Source organism: Nerophis lumbriciformis, linkage group LG29 (assembly GCF_033978685.3).
Source record: "Nerophis lumbriciformis linkage group LG29, RoL_Nlum_v2.1, whole genome shotgun sequence".
Classification (NCBI taxonomy): domain Eukaryota; kingdom Metazoa; phylum Chordata; class Actinopteri; order Syngnathiformes; family Syngnathidae; genus Nerophis; species Nerophis lumbriciformis.
In genome coordinates this window covers 33,642,610-33,657,500 of record NC_084576.2, presented here as the reverse complement: position 1 = coordinate 33,657,500, position 14,891 = coordinate 33,642,610, and the positions used below count along the sequence as shown (strand labels likewise).

General features: G+C 42.4%; 1 protein-coding gene across 4 annotated transcripts in view; it reads left to right on the top strand.

Annotated features, from left to right (window-relative positions):
• Nucleotides 1–14,891, top strand: part of enah (ENAH actin regulator) — a 165,088-nt gene that overhangs the window by 47,267 nt on the left and 102,930 nt on the right. The window lies entirely within an intron of this gene.

The window sequence follows — 14,891 nt, the reverse complement described above, 5'->3', positions numbered from 1 at the left end:
AACTTCGGTAAACAGCCGCCATCTTTTTTCCCGGTAGAACAGGAAGCGCTTCTTCTTCTACGCAAGCAACCGCCAAGGTAAGCACCCGCCCCCATAGAACAGGAAGCGCTTCTTCTACTGTAAGCAACCACCCGCCCGCGTAGAAGAAGAAAAAGCGCGCGGGTATACCGTACGTTTCATTTCCTTTGTGTGTTTACATCTGTAAAGACCACAAAATGGCTCCTACTAAGCGTCAGGGATCCGGTTCATGAAAAGACGCAATCTCTCCATCCGCACACGGATTACTATTTCACAGCAACTGATATTCCTGTGAACCGCACTGTGGATACAACGGGAGCACGTACGGTGAATATTCGCACCACAGGGAATGAGAAGTCATCCTTCACTGTGGTTCTAGCTTGCCATGCTAATGGCCAGAAACGTCCACCCATGGTGATATGCAAAAGGAAGACCTTGCCAAAAGAGACCTTTCCAGCCGGCGTCATCATAAAAGCTAACTCGAAGGGATGGATGGATGAAGAAAAGATGAGCGAGTGGTTAAGGGAAGTTTACGCGAAGAAGCCGGGTGGCTTTTTTCACGCAGCTTTGTCCATGTTGATATACGACTCCATGCGCGCCCACATCACGCTGGTTTTTAATATATTATTAAAGTTTGACTGACCTATCTGACTGTTTTTTTGACATTCCTTTAGCGCAGTTAGATGCGGCTTATAACACGGGGCGGCTTATAGGTGGACAAAGTTTTGAAATATGCCGTTCATTGAAGGCGCGGCTTTTAACCCAGGGCGCATTATGGTGCGGAAAATACGGTATTTGGTTTTACTGACAGGTTGCATCACATGATTATATGATTGACAACACGAAATTGGCCCTAGGGCAGGGGTCGGCAAGCCAAAATGTTGAAAGAGCCATATTGGACCAAAAATACAAAAAACAATTTGCCATATTAGCCATATTACATACAGATAGTGTGTCATGAGATATAAATTGAATTAAAGCTGCAAGCAGCATTGGTCGGGCCCGCGTATTTGGCAGGTGCTAGTCCTAAGTGTCCCAATACTTTTGTCTACTTTTAGTCTGAAGTGTCCCAAGACTTTTGTCTAGTGTACCTACCTTGTCTGCATTGTGTGGTCACGTTGGTGCTTCCTGCTTTTAAGCAGCCATCTTAAAAAAAACAGCAGCGCAGCAGCATCAGCGCAGCGGGTCTTTGAAGGGTCATAAAATCAAAACCGGAGCAGGTATTAAAAAGCTGTTCTGTTATTTTATACACAAGGGTTTAATCTCTCTCCTGTGTTAGTTTGAAGCCGAAACGACAAACGCGCTCAGAGGAGATAGTTTTTGAAGGAAGGTGACCGGTTTTTACAAAAAAAAATGTTTTGAAGGGGGAATAGCAAACTTCCTGTTGATTTTTGCTGGGGGTTGTCAATTTATGAAATGTAGGTCTAAGTGAGACCTACATAGAGGTTTTTGTTTCATGTCTCTTCGACCTTCCCAGGGAGAGTTACAGGCAGTGTTGTCAGTTTTTTCATCCGAGGAGCAGTTTTTGGTGCGTTTCATTAAAAAATTGCGCTAGAGCACAATTTTGAGATTTGGGGTTAGGTTTTTTTTTTTTCAGATCGCAATGTTTGCCAGTCCTGATGTGTGCGTTCAGTTTGGTGAGTTTTGAAGCATGTTAAGGGGGTCAAATTACAGCTCAAAGAGGCAAAAGTTACTGTTTTTAGTACTTTTTTGTCTTGAAGGGGGAATTGCCAACTTCCTGTTGATTTTTGCCCGAGAATATACTATTATGAAATCTAGGTCTAAGTCAGACCTACATAAAGGTTTTTGTTTCATGTCTCTCCGACCTTCCTAGTGGGAGTTACAGGCAGTCTAGTTTTTTTTTTCCGTAGGGGGCGCTAGAGCGCAATTTTGAGTTTTGTGGTTCGGTTTTTTCTTAAAAAGGCAATTTTCGCAGGTCCTGATGTGTGGGTCAAATATGGTGAGTTTTGAAGCATGTTAAGTGGGTCAAATTACAGTTTAAAGTGGCGGCGGAAGAATAAAGAATAATAATAAAATCTTACAAATTCAATAGGTCCTTATGGCCCATTGCATAAGGACTCCCTTTGGGAGTCCTTATGCAATGGGCCATGCGGGCCCTAATTAAGAGGACTTAAAGGAAACTAAATGAGCTCAAATATAGCTACAAATGAGGCATAATGATGCAATATGTACATACAGCTAGCCTAAATAGCATGTTAGCATCGATTAGCTTGCAGTGACCAAACATGTCGGATTAGCACTCCACACAAGTCAATAACGTCAACAAAACTCACCTTTGTGCATTCACGCACAGTATAAAAAGTTTGGTGGACAAAATGAGACAGGAAAAAGAGGTGGCATAAAACACGTCCTAGAAAGTCGGAGAAAGTTGCACATGTAAAACAAACTACGGTGAGTTCAAGGACCGCCAAAATTAGTCGGACAAAACGGCGCTTGCCAAATACTGGAATCAGTGAAGCATGTTTAATATAAACAGCGTGCTTTATAACAATTAGGGAGGTTTGTGTCATGTTTGTCCTCCTACACAAACCATATTAACACAAAATAAAAAAATGTTCCCCTCATCTTTTTCCATTTTTCATATATTTTTAAAAAAGCTCCAGAGAGCCACTAGGGCGGCGCTCTAGAGCCGACCCCTGCCCTAGTGTGTGAATGTTGTCTGTGATGAGGTGGCGACTTGTCCAGAATGTACCCCGCCTTCCGCCCGAATGTAGCTGAGATAGGCTCCAAAAGGGACAAGCGGTAGAAAATGGATGGGTGGATGGATACACAATATCTCCCACAGACCCGAGCTTCATTCATCATAGCCCCTTTTCCAAATTCCTAAGAACGATATTCGGTATGGCTCGGGTTGGTAGAGTGGCCGTGCCAGCAACTTCAGGGTTCCAGGTTCGATCCCCTAGTCCAGGGTTTCGGCAACCCAAAACGTTGAAAGAGCCATATTGGACCAAAAGTACAAAAAACAAACATGTCTGGAGCCGCAGAAAATGAAAAGCCGTATATTAAGTCTTATAATGAAGGCAACACATGACGTAAGTGTCTATACTAGCTATAATAGCCATCCATCCATCCATCCATCCATCCATCCATCTTCTTCCGCTTATCCGAGGTCGGGTCGCGGGGGCAGCAGCCTAAGCAGGGAAGCCCAGACTTCCCTCTCCCCAGCCACTTCGTCCAGCTCTTCCTGTGGGACCCCGAGGCGTTCCCAGGCCAGCCGGGAGACATAGTCTTCCCAACGTGTCCTGGGTCTTCCCCGCGGCCTCCTACCGGTCGGACGTGCCCTAAACACCTCCCTAGGGAGGCGTTCGGGTGGCATCCTGACCAGATGCCCGAACCACCTCATCTGGCTCCTCTCCATGTGGAGGAGCAGCGGCTTTACTTTGAGCTCCTCCCGGATGACAGAGCTTCTCACCCTATCTCTAAGGGAGAGCCCCGCCACCCGGCAGAGGAAACTCATTTGGGCCGCTTGTACCCGTGATCTTGTCCTTTCGGTCATAACCCAAAGCTCATGACCATAGGTGAGGATGGGAACGTAGATCGACCGGTAAATTGAGAGCTTTGCCTTCCGGCTCAGCTCCTTCTTCACCACAACGGATCGATACAGCGTCCGCATTACTGAAGACGCCGCACCGATCCGCCTGTCGATCTCACCATCCACTCTTACCTCACTCGTGAACAAGACTCCGAGGTACTTGAACTCCTCCACTTGGGGCAAGATCTCCTCCCCAACCCGGAGATGGCACTCCACCCTTTTCCGGGCGAGAACCATGGACTCGGACTTGGAGGTGCTGATTCTCATCCCAGTCGCTTCACACTCAGCTGCGAACCGATCCAGTGAGAGCTGAAGATCCTGGCCAGATGAAGCCATCAGGACCACATCATGTTTAAAAAGCAGAGACCTAATCCTGCAGCCACCAAACCAGATCCCCTCAACGCCTTGACTGCGCCTAGAAATTCTGTCCATAAAAGTTATGAACAGAATCGGTGACAAAGGGCAGCCTTGGCGGAGTCCAACCCTCACCGGAAACGTGTCCGACTTACTGCCGGCAATGCGGACCAAGCTCTGACACTGATCATACAGGGAGCGGACCGCCACAATCAGACAGTCCGAAACCCCATACTCTCTGAGCACTCCCCACAGGACTTCCCGAGGGACACGGTCGAATGCCTTCTCCAAGTCCACAAAGCACATGTAGACTGGTTGGGCAAACTCCCATGCACCCTCAAGGACCCTGCCCAGAGTATAGAGCTGGTCCACAGTTCCACGACCAGGACGGAAACCACACTGTTCCTCCTGAATCCGAGGTTCGACTATCCGGCGTAGCCTCCTCTCCAGTACACCTGAATAGACCTTACCGGGAAGGCTGAGGAGTGTGATCCCACGATAGTTAGAACACACCCTCCGGTTCCCCTTTTTAAAGAGAGGAACCACCACCCCGGTCTGCCAATCCAGAGGTACTGCCCCCGATGTCTTGTCAACCAAGACAGCCCCACAGCATCCAGAGCCTTAAGGAACTCCGGGCGATATTATTTATTATTATATAAATATAATTCACTTCACTACTTTAACTTTTAAATAGTGTCAAAGCGCTTTGAGTACGGTAGAAAAGCGCCATACAAGTATTACCCGTTTACCATTCACACGTAAAACAAACTGTCGCGTCACAGTCCACGCGACTATGGTGAGTTCAAGGACCGGCGAAATTAGTAGGACAAAACGGCGCTTGCCAAATACTCTCAGCAGTGAAGCATATAGACACAAACATATTGTGAGTTTAAGTGCAGTTTCACCTTTAAAACCGAAGTACATACCATACCTTTTTCTAGGGCGTACAAAAATGAAAATAAATCCAAGTACAAAAAGAACTGTGAGAGGTTGTTCCAAGGATTTATCTCCTGGTGCTTGTGTAGCTACTGCCGGGCTCCCTGAGGGCCTGGTTCAGATACTTGGCTGACTTCTATATTTAAGACACTTGGTAATTATAAAGACACTTTCAGAACAAATGTAATAAATGCAGTGGTGGTCCAGCAAGGCCTAACATACCCAGAAATCATGATCGTAATTAAAGATCAAAGTAATTGACTTTCCCTAAATATGTAAAAGTATTCATATTGTCTTCATGTCATATTATGCTTAGAGTTTGTATCCAATCAGAATTCAGCTATCTTATGTTGCCATGCTGTAGCAAATCTGCCTTCAGAATCAACAATGTGTGTGCACTGTAAAGTGAAGGGACACATACAGTTGATAGACAATTACCATAGCCAATCAGATCACCAGTTGTTGTCAGTAAGACCTTCTAGCTGGCCTCACCTTTTAACGCCTCCTGTGATTGGACACTCACCGGTTTGACCGCGGATTAATGTAATATAGATACTTTTTTAACCCACAAAGAAGGAGAACAAAATGTATTTTCAAGGCCATTTTGAAGAAGGATATTTAAAGAGAAACTAACAAACCCCAAAAGCAAATCCTTTTCAACTTATATTCAATTGAATAGACTGCAAAAACAAGATATTTAACGTTATTTTTTGCAAATATTAGCTCATTTGGAATTTGACGCCTGCGACGTGTTTCAAAAAAAGCTGGCACAAGTGGCAAAAAAGAGTGAGAAAGTTGAGGAATGCTCGTCAAAGACTTATTTGGAACATCCCACGGGTGAACAGGCTTAATTGGGAACAGGTGGGTGCCATGATTGGGTATAAATGAAATGCTCAGTCATTCGCAAACAAGGACGGGGGCGAGGGTCACCACTTTGTCAACAACAAATTGTTTAAGAACAACATTTCTCAACAAGGAATTTGTCATGTCTGTGTAATCATGTTTTGTTTAGTTTCTGTCTTTTCACTCCCTTGTCTTGTTTCCATGATTACCCCATTAGTTTCACCTGTTCCACGTTTGGACTCATTGTGCACTCTTGATTGTCACCATAGCAACCCATTAGTTTTCAACTGTCACGTCACGCACCTGTTTCACGTCTTGAGTCACGCACCTGTTTTCGTTAATCATGTCCATAGTATTTAAGTTCATTCATTTTCTGTTGTTCGTCCTGACGACCTCACCACATTTATGCTCTGTCCATTCTTTCCATGTCCATTCTTCATGCAACTATTTTTGTCCAAGCCAAGTAAGTTTTTGTTCCATGTTTATAGTCTTTTTGTTTTTCATAGTTTGTTCTCCGCCACTGTGCGTGCTTTTCATTTGTACTTTTTTTGCTATAGTCTTTTGGTTTCATAGTTTATTCTCCGCCACTGTGCGCGCTTTCATTTATTCCTTTTTTTTTTTTGATAATAATAAATAAATCATGTACCTTCATTCCCGTCTCGCCCGAGCCAACTTTCCGTTGCGTCCCGGAAAAGCACACACCCAAGACCAAGTCTTGACAGAATTTAGGGATTTCACCATCTACGCTCCGTAATATCATCAAAAGGTTCAGAGAATGTGGAGAAATCACTGCACGCAAGCCATGATATTACGCACCTTGTATCCCTCAGGCGGTACTGCATCAAAAAGCCACATCGGTGTGTAAAGGATATCACCACATGGGCTTGGGAACACTTCAGAAAACCACTGTCAGTAACTACAGTTGGTCGCTACATCTGTAAGTGCAAGTTAAAACTCTACTATGCAAAAGCCAAAGCCATTTATCAACAACACCCAGAAACGTTTCGCTGGGCCCGAGCTGATGCAAAGTGGAAAAGTGTTCTGTGGGCCGACGAGTCAACATTTTAAATTGTTTTGGGAAACTGTGGACGTCAGTTTCTCAGTGTGAACGTGAAATATCTCGTCTTTGCAGTCTATTCAATTGAATATAAGTTGATTTGCAAATCATTGTATTCTCTTTTTATCTACGAATTACACAACGTGACAAGTTCACTGGTTTCGGGTTTTGTATATTTGCAATTCCATTTTCAAAAAGGATATTTAAAGTTGTGAGTTGATGTGTCCTACAAATTGTGGGTTCAAATATTTTATTTAGAAAATAGCCCCTTTTGTACACTGTTGATGTGCTTCAATGCACAGTAAATGTGTTTGTGTATAGTATTTCTCCAGCCTGTCAAGACGTGGACTATGGTGTGTTTGTTTTCCCGAGATGCAAGTAAAGCTGGACTGGTCATGGCGTGAAAAGTAAATACATATTTAATAATAACACTCAAAGGAACAAAAAGCGCGCTCAAGGCGGATGTACAAACTTGACTAACGAAACAAAAAAACTGTGAACAATTAAACAAAAACACTAACTGTGGCATTAATAGAAAAAACTTACTTGGACTATGGCATGAAATGTGCAGAGGTAGACAGAGTGTGACAGGGGTAAGAATGCGGGGGATGTCACCAGGTCGACAAACTGGAAACAATGAACTTAAATACTACAGACATGATTAGTGAAAACAGGTGCGTGACTCAAAACGTGAAGTGACAGGTGAAAACTAATGGGTTGCTATGGTGACAAACAAGAGTGCACAATGAGTCCAAACGTGAAACAGGTGAAACTAATGGGTAACTATGGAAACAGGACCAGGGAGTGAAGAGCCAGAAACTAAAGAGTCCAATAACTAAACAAAACATGACTAAAACAAAACATGATTACACCGACATGGTCATGTGGTGACATCAACTGTGGTATTTGGAGAGGTCATCATTGAAGTGGGACATCACTGAAGGCCTAGGTGGGCCGCCACGGAATAAATGAGATATTTACTGTTAAACAAGAAAGGGAGCTTATAGTCTCAATGATTTCTCTGAAGCTTAAAGTGAGATTTCACCTTTTTGTGTGAAAATATGTGCTGCTATTCTTGTGGCCTCACTAGTGAACAGCAGGTGTGTGTGTGTGAGTGTTTACCTGAATTATACACACCTCAACATGGTGGAAGGCACCAACTCCTAATTAGTCGTATGCAGTAACATATTGTGTCATTTATACACCTATTATTTTCTACACATTATGAGGGACAAACTGTAAAAATGGATTATTCATCTACTTGTTCATTTACTGTTAATATGTGCTTATTTTCTTCTGTTAAAATGTAATAATCACTTATTCTTCTCTTCTTTGATACTTGACATTAGTTTTGGATGATACCACACATTTAGGTATGGATGTGATACCAAGTAGTTACAGGATCATACATTGGTCATATTTAAAGTCCCCATGTGTCTGTTTAGATGATTGTAGAGCTAGCTTCTGCAGCTAGTGGGTCCATGACCGTGACTTCTGTTTTGTCTGATGAGCCGTTTTACTGCCCTGTTACAGACACCGTTTGTAAAAATGGATTATTCATCCACTTGTTCATTTACTGTTAATATTTCTGTTTGAACATGTTCTATCTACACTTCTGTTAAAATGTAATAATTTGATACTTGACATTAGTTTTGGATGATACCACACATTTAGGTATGGATGTGATACCAAGTAGTTACAGGATCATACATTGGTCATATTCAAAGTCCTCATGTGACATATTTACTGACTTTATAAACACAATATACATTTTTTTAAAAGGATAAAAAAAATATGGATGTAATCATAGTAATGTCGACTAGATACGCTCTTGTACTTGGTATCATTACAGTGGATGTCAGGTGTAGATCCACCCATGGCATTTGTTTACATTGTGACGCCGGTGAGCTATTTTATCCTCCTACGGTGTGTAGTGAAGCATGTTTAGATATTCCTTGTGATAATTTAACAAAATAAAACGTAGAAATTACCCCAAAAATTAACATTTTTAATATGTATAAGAATCTTTGTATTTGTTTCACATTTGAAGTTATTTGCTGACATGAATGGACTTGAACGCCATATTCTAATTTGATGAGTTCCACCTGTATAATGTGACGACTGAGCCAAAATGTGGTTGGGGGGGGGAAACATGTAACTTTTCTCCGACTACAATTGAAGGAGCGTCTGTGTGGCAAATTGTTGCAAGCTTTTAACCACAAACTTAGTCACTGCATGGTGATCGTTCCTGGGACGAGGCGTACTCTTTCCTGACGCGGTGAAAAACTCACGGCTGATGTGAATTAGAGCAACTACAGCCCGTCTCCAAACCGGTCAGGATATGTCTCCTCATGCTCCGACAGAGAAACCATTCATTTCCATTTCACAGCTAATAGCACCAACATTATCGGCGGTATTAATACCTGTTGTATTTACGTCAGACGACCGCTACTGCAGCGCGGTTCAGAAACGCCACATTCATTGCATGCTGTGTGTTGAAATGTTTCAGCATATTCCTCAGATGTCCTCCTTGATGAAATAGCAACCTTGGAACTAGATGAGGCAATTCCTGGAGGAATTGCGTGTGAATGCTCCTATGCTGAAGTTGAAGTGAAATGCTGACAGAATGTAGCATGAATGTAAGAAAAGTTTCAATGTTGAAGAGTTTGAATTTCCAGGAAAACTGGGATTTGGTTTGGAACTTGGGAAAGTGTTAGTTGGATGAGTGGAATGTGTTGAAGGTGGAATGGTTTGAATAGGTTGAAAAATGTGGAAATGGTGGAAGTTTGAAAAATGTCCAATTCATTTCAGTGGGGACTTCCTGGAAATTTGGGAAAAGCGGGATTTTTTTTAAAAACGGGAAAACCGGGAAATGTTCAAGTTCTTAAACCAAATTGTTTTTTTGACTAAGAAGTATGAATGTCCTGAATTAGCTGAATTGGTTGGTGTTGGAATTGTTTAAATCGGTCAAGAAATGTTGAAGTAGTAACAGTTTTTTAATTGAAAAATGGTATTACAGAATTTCGGGAAAACTGGAAATTATTCCAGTTCTTAAACCAAATTGTTTTTTGTCCTGACTAACAGGAATGTTTTGACGCTTGAAAACGGGTTGAAAAATGTGAAAGGAGTTATCACACTAAAAAAGGTTGGAAATAAGGTTAGAAAAAAACGGGAATTCCTGGAAATTTGTTGAACGTGGAAAAATGGTTCTTTGAATTTCCAGAATGAGTTGAATGTGTTGAAGGTGGAATGGTTTGAATGGGTTGAAAAATGTGGAAATGGTGGAAGTTTGAAAAATGTCCAATTCATTTTAGTGGGGACTTCCTGGAAATTTGGGAAAAGCGGGATTTTTTTTTTTTAAACGGGAAAACCGGGAAATTTTCAAGTTCTTAAACCAAATTGTTTTTTTGTCCTGACTCAGAGGAATGTTTTGACGGTGGAATGGTTGAAACGGGTTGAAAAATGTGAAAGGAGTCATCACACTAAAAAAGGTTGGAAATAAGGTTAGAAAAAAACAGGAATTCCTGGAAATTTGTTGAACGTGGAAAAATGGTTGTTTGACTTTCCAGGATGAATTGAATGTGTGGAAGGTGGAATGGTTTGAATAGGTTGAAAAATGTGGAAATGGTGGAAGTTTGAAAAATGTCCAATTCATTTCAGTGGGGACTTCCTGAAAATTTGGGAAAAGCGGGATTTTTTTTTTAAAACGGGAAAACCGGGAAATTTTCAAGTTCTTAAACCAAATTGTTTTTTTGTCCTGACTCAGAGGAATGTTTTGACGTTGGAACGGTTGAAACGGGTTGAAAAATGTGAAAGGAGTCATCGCACTAAAAAAGGTTGGAAATAAGGTTAGAAAAAAACAGGAATTCCTGGAAATTTGTTTAACGTGGAAAAAAAGTTGTTTGAATTTCCAGGTTGAGTTGAATGTGTTGAAGGTGGAATGGTTTGAATCGGTCGAAAAATGTGGGAACTGTGGAAGTTTGAAAAATGGACAATTCGTTTTGAATGGGGAAATTCCCTAAAAACTGGGAATTCTAGGAAATCTGAGAATTTTTCAAAATAATTATTGAAGTAGAACACACAATTCCTCAACAGGCTGAATATTTTGAAGGTGGAATGGTTTGAATCGGATGAAAAATTTGGGAGTTGTTGAACTTTGGAAAATGTCCCATTAATTTCAATGGGAATTTCATGGAAATTTGGTAATTATGGGAAAATTGAATGTTCTGAATGAGTTGAAATGGTTGGTGTTGGAATTTTTCAAAACGGTCGAAATGTTGAAGTAGTAACATTTTCAATTGAGAAATGGTATTAAGGAATTTCGGGAATTGTAAAGTCAAGACAGCCATGACATCATGTTCCTTACAAGTGTACGTACACTTTTGACCACCAATGAAGACACGCCCCTCATCACAATGAAGACACGCCCCCTGGTCACGTCATCAATCGAAACCTGCACGTACTGAAAGGGACATTTAAATATCCACAGACATTGGACACAAGTCATGTATTCACCAACTTGCACACGATGTTTACCTTAGTCCACTGTTAGCATCGCAGCTGAAGGCAGTCAATTGTTGGTTTGCACAACTTCAACCCGAGGATTGCATTCTAATAAAGTCCAGACCTGCGTCCTTGTGAATGTGCGCCCTGTGTCGGTGTGACAAGGTAACGTGATTGAACCCTCGTTAAAACTCGCAGTTTGCCAAGGAACACACAGTCTGTACTCTCAACCCTGGAAACACCCTCCATAGACCACCTCTGTGCATAGTGCCACACCCTCCATAGACCACCACTGTGCATAGTGCCACTGTGTAGTCAAAACCTGACACATTTGTGGTCTCACAAAATCAGAACTGGAGTTTCTTTGAAGGCTTTTCCCAAGACTTTGTTTCGAGTCTCACTCCCTATACGTCTTACTATTTTGTTCTTATTTGACTTTCTTTTTGTTTTGTTCCGCCTTAAAAGAAAGGCCCAGTGGTCATTGACTTCTTCTTGTTTTGTTCCGCCTTAAAAAGAAAGGTCCAGTGGTCTTTGACTTCTTCTTGTTTTGTTCCGCCTTAAAAGAAAGGTCCAGTGGTCTTTGACTTCTTCTTGTTTTGTTCCACCTTAAAAGAAAGGTCCAGTGGTCTTTGACTTCTTCTTGTTTTGTTCCGCCTTAAAAGAAAGGTCCAGTGGTCTTTGACTTCTTCTTGTTTTGTTCCGCCTTAAAAGAAAGGTCCAGTGGTCTTTGACTTCTTCTTGTTTTGTTCCGCCATAAAAGAAAGGTCCAGTGGTCTTTGACTTCTTCTTGTTTTGTTCCGCCTTAAAAGAAAGGTCCAGTGGTCTTTGACTTCTTCTTGTTTTGTTCCGCCTTAAAAGAAAGGTCCAGTGGTCTTTGACTTCTTCTTGTTTTGTTCCGCCTTAAAAGAAAGGCCCAGTGGTCTTTGACTTCTTCTTGTTTTGTTCCGCCTTAAAAGAAAGGTCCCGTGGTCTTTGATTTCTTCTTGTTTTGTTCCACCTTAAAAGAAAGGTCCAGTGGTCTTTGACTTCTTCTTATTTTGTTCCGCCTTAAAAGAAAGGTCCAGTGGTTTTTGACTTCTTCTTGTTTTGTTCCGCCTTAAAAGAAAGGTCCAGTGGTCTTTGTACTGTACATGTGAGGTTCTGTCAGAACAGTTGTTCGGGGACTTTCTACTACATTTCAAAAATAAAACCACAATACAATAACCATGTAGCTACAGTTTGTTGTTATACATGTTACACCAGTTTTTTTCAACCTTTTTTGAGCCAAGGCACATTTTTTTCATAAAAAAAATAAATAGGAGGCACACCACCAGCAGAAAAGGTTAAAAAATTAAACTCCACCAGGTTGTCATGCCTTATTTTGAGTTTGTTGTTGTTTCCTGTGTGTATTGCTTTAGTTCCTGTCTTGCGCTGTTATTTTGGTGACCCTTCCTGTTTTGTTGGTGTTCTCCTGTTTTGTTTTCGCAATCAAGACTATTTAAGCTGTGCATACGCTATCCTTCTTTGTGGGGACATTGTTGATTGTCATGTCATGTACGGGATGTGCTTTGTGGACGCCGTCTTTGCTCCACACGCTGTAAGTTTTTGCTGTCGTCCAGCATTTCTGTTTTTGTTGACTTTGTAGCCAGTTCAGTTTTACTTTTGTTTTACATAGCCATCCCTACGCTTCAGTGCCTTTTCCTAGCGGGACTTGCCTTTTGTTGATTTTTGGTTTAAGCGTTACATACCTTTTTACCTGCACGCTGTCTCCCGCTGTGCTCTGCATATTGGGATCACGACAAACCATCCTCGACGCGTTCCGACTGCATTTTTAAAGTGAATTCCCCAACTTCTCAGAGGGTGAGATAACTCATAACTAGCCCAAATAGCATGTTAGCATCGATTAGCTAAAATGTGCCTCCACACAAGTCAATAACATCAACAAAGCTCACCTTTGTGCATTCACGCACAGTATAAAACATTTGGTGGACAAAACGAGACCAAGAAGGAGCGGCATAAGTTATGTCTTTCTGTGGCAGCGTCGAAGAAAGTCGTACACGAGAACGGCGTGGTGCCATGGTTGGGAGAGTGGCCGTGCCAGCAACCTGAGGGTTCCTGGTTCGATCCTCCCCAGCTTCTACCAACCTCGTCACGTCCGTTGTGTCCTTGAGCAAGACACTTCACCCTTGCTCCTGATGGGTGGCGGTTAGGGCCATCGGTGTGTGAATGTGTGTGTGAATGGGTGAATGTAGAAATACTACCTGCTCAGTGGGTTAGTGGTTAGAGTGTCCGCCCTGAGATGGGTAGGTCGTGAGTTCAAACCCTGACCGAGTCATACCAAAGACTATAAAAATGGGATAGGGTTAGGGTTAGGGTTAGGGTTAGGGTTAGGGTTACCCTAACCCTAACCCTAACCCTAACACACACACTAGGTGTGGTGAAATTTGTCCTCTGCATTTGACCCTTAGGGTTAGGGTTAGGGTTAGGGTTACCCTAACCCTAACCCTAACCCTATGGGTCAAATGCAGAGGACAAATTTCACCACACCTAGTGTGTGTGTGACAATAATTGGTACTTTAACTTTTAACCTGACATCCACTGTAATGATACCAAGTCCAGGAGCGTATCTGGTCGATACTACTAGGATAGGATAGGTCTTTATTGTCATTGCACAAGTACAACAAAACTATGTTTTCATCACAAACCCGTTCAAGATGAGACAAACCAACAGTGTACAGGGTTACAGAACCGGAACGCTGTTGGGTCGCCAAAGGCGCCCCGTAAAAGATAAGAAAAAGGTAAAACGCTGGGGGAAAAAGATGAGTAAAAAAATACAATCTAGACTGGGCTCCTAAGGGGGTCTAGTCTGGAGTGGGGAAAAACCTCCATGCCATGCACACATAAACACGTTACATTTAATTACGACAACTCGCAACACAACAACTCGCAACAGAGGGGCGGGGAGTTGGGACCCTGGAGGTCGACTGCTGCTATGAAGCGCTGCCAGCCGTCCATCACCCTGAGGGGAAACAAGCGGTGGTGAAGGCGTGGGGTGGGGGAGGGAGAAATCTATATTTTTATTTGATTTGATTTGATTTGATATATTTTTATTTCAAATATGCAAAAAAAACAAGAACAAGCCTGATCCAATAGAGTGCTTAACAGCCATTATAACAAAATGAAAACAATGGAGAATAAAAAACGGAAAAAAACTAAACAAAATGAGCAATGGACTTTCTTTTTTTTTTTTTTACTTTTTTTTTTTTTTACATATTTGAAAAGAAAAAAAACAAAAAAAAACTGCGGATGTTGTGGATCGGTGGAGGGAATACTTCGAAGACCTCCTCAATCCTACCAGCACGTCTTCCTATGAGGAAGCAGTGCCTGGGGCATCTGTGGTGGGCTCTCCTATTTCTGGGGCTGAGGTTGCCGAGGTAGTTAAAAAGCTCCTCGGTGGCAAGGCCCCGAGGGTGGATGAGATCCGCCCGGAGTTCCTTAAGGCTCTGGATGCTGTGGGGCTGTCTTGGTTGACAAGACTCTGCAACATCGCGTGGACATCGGGGGCGGTACCTCTGGATTGGCAGACCGGGGTGGTGGTTCCTCTCTTTAAGAAGGGGAACCGGAGGGTGTGTTCCAACTATCGTGGGA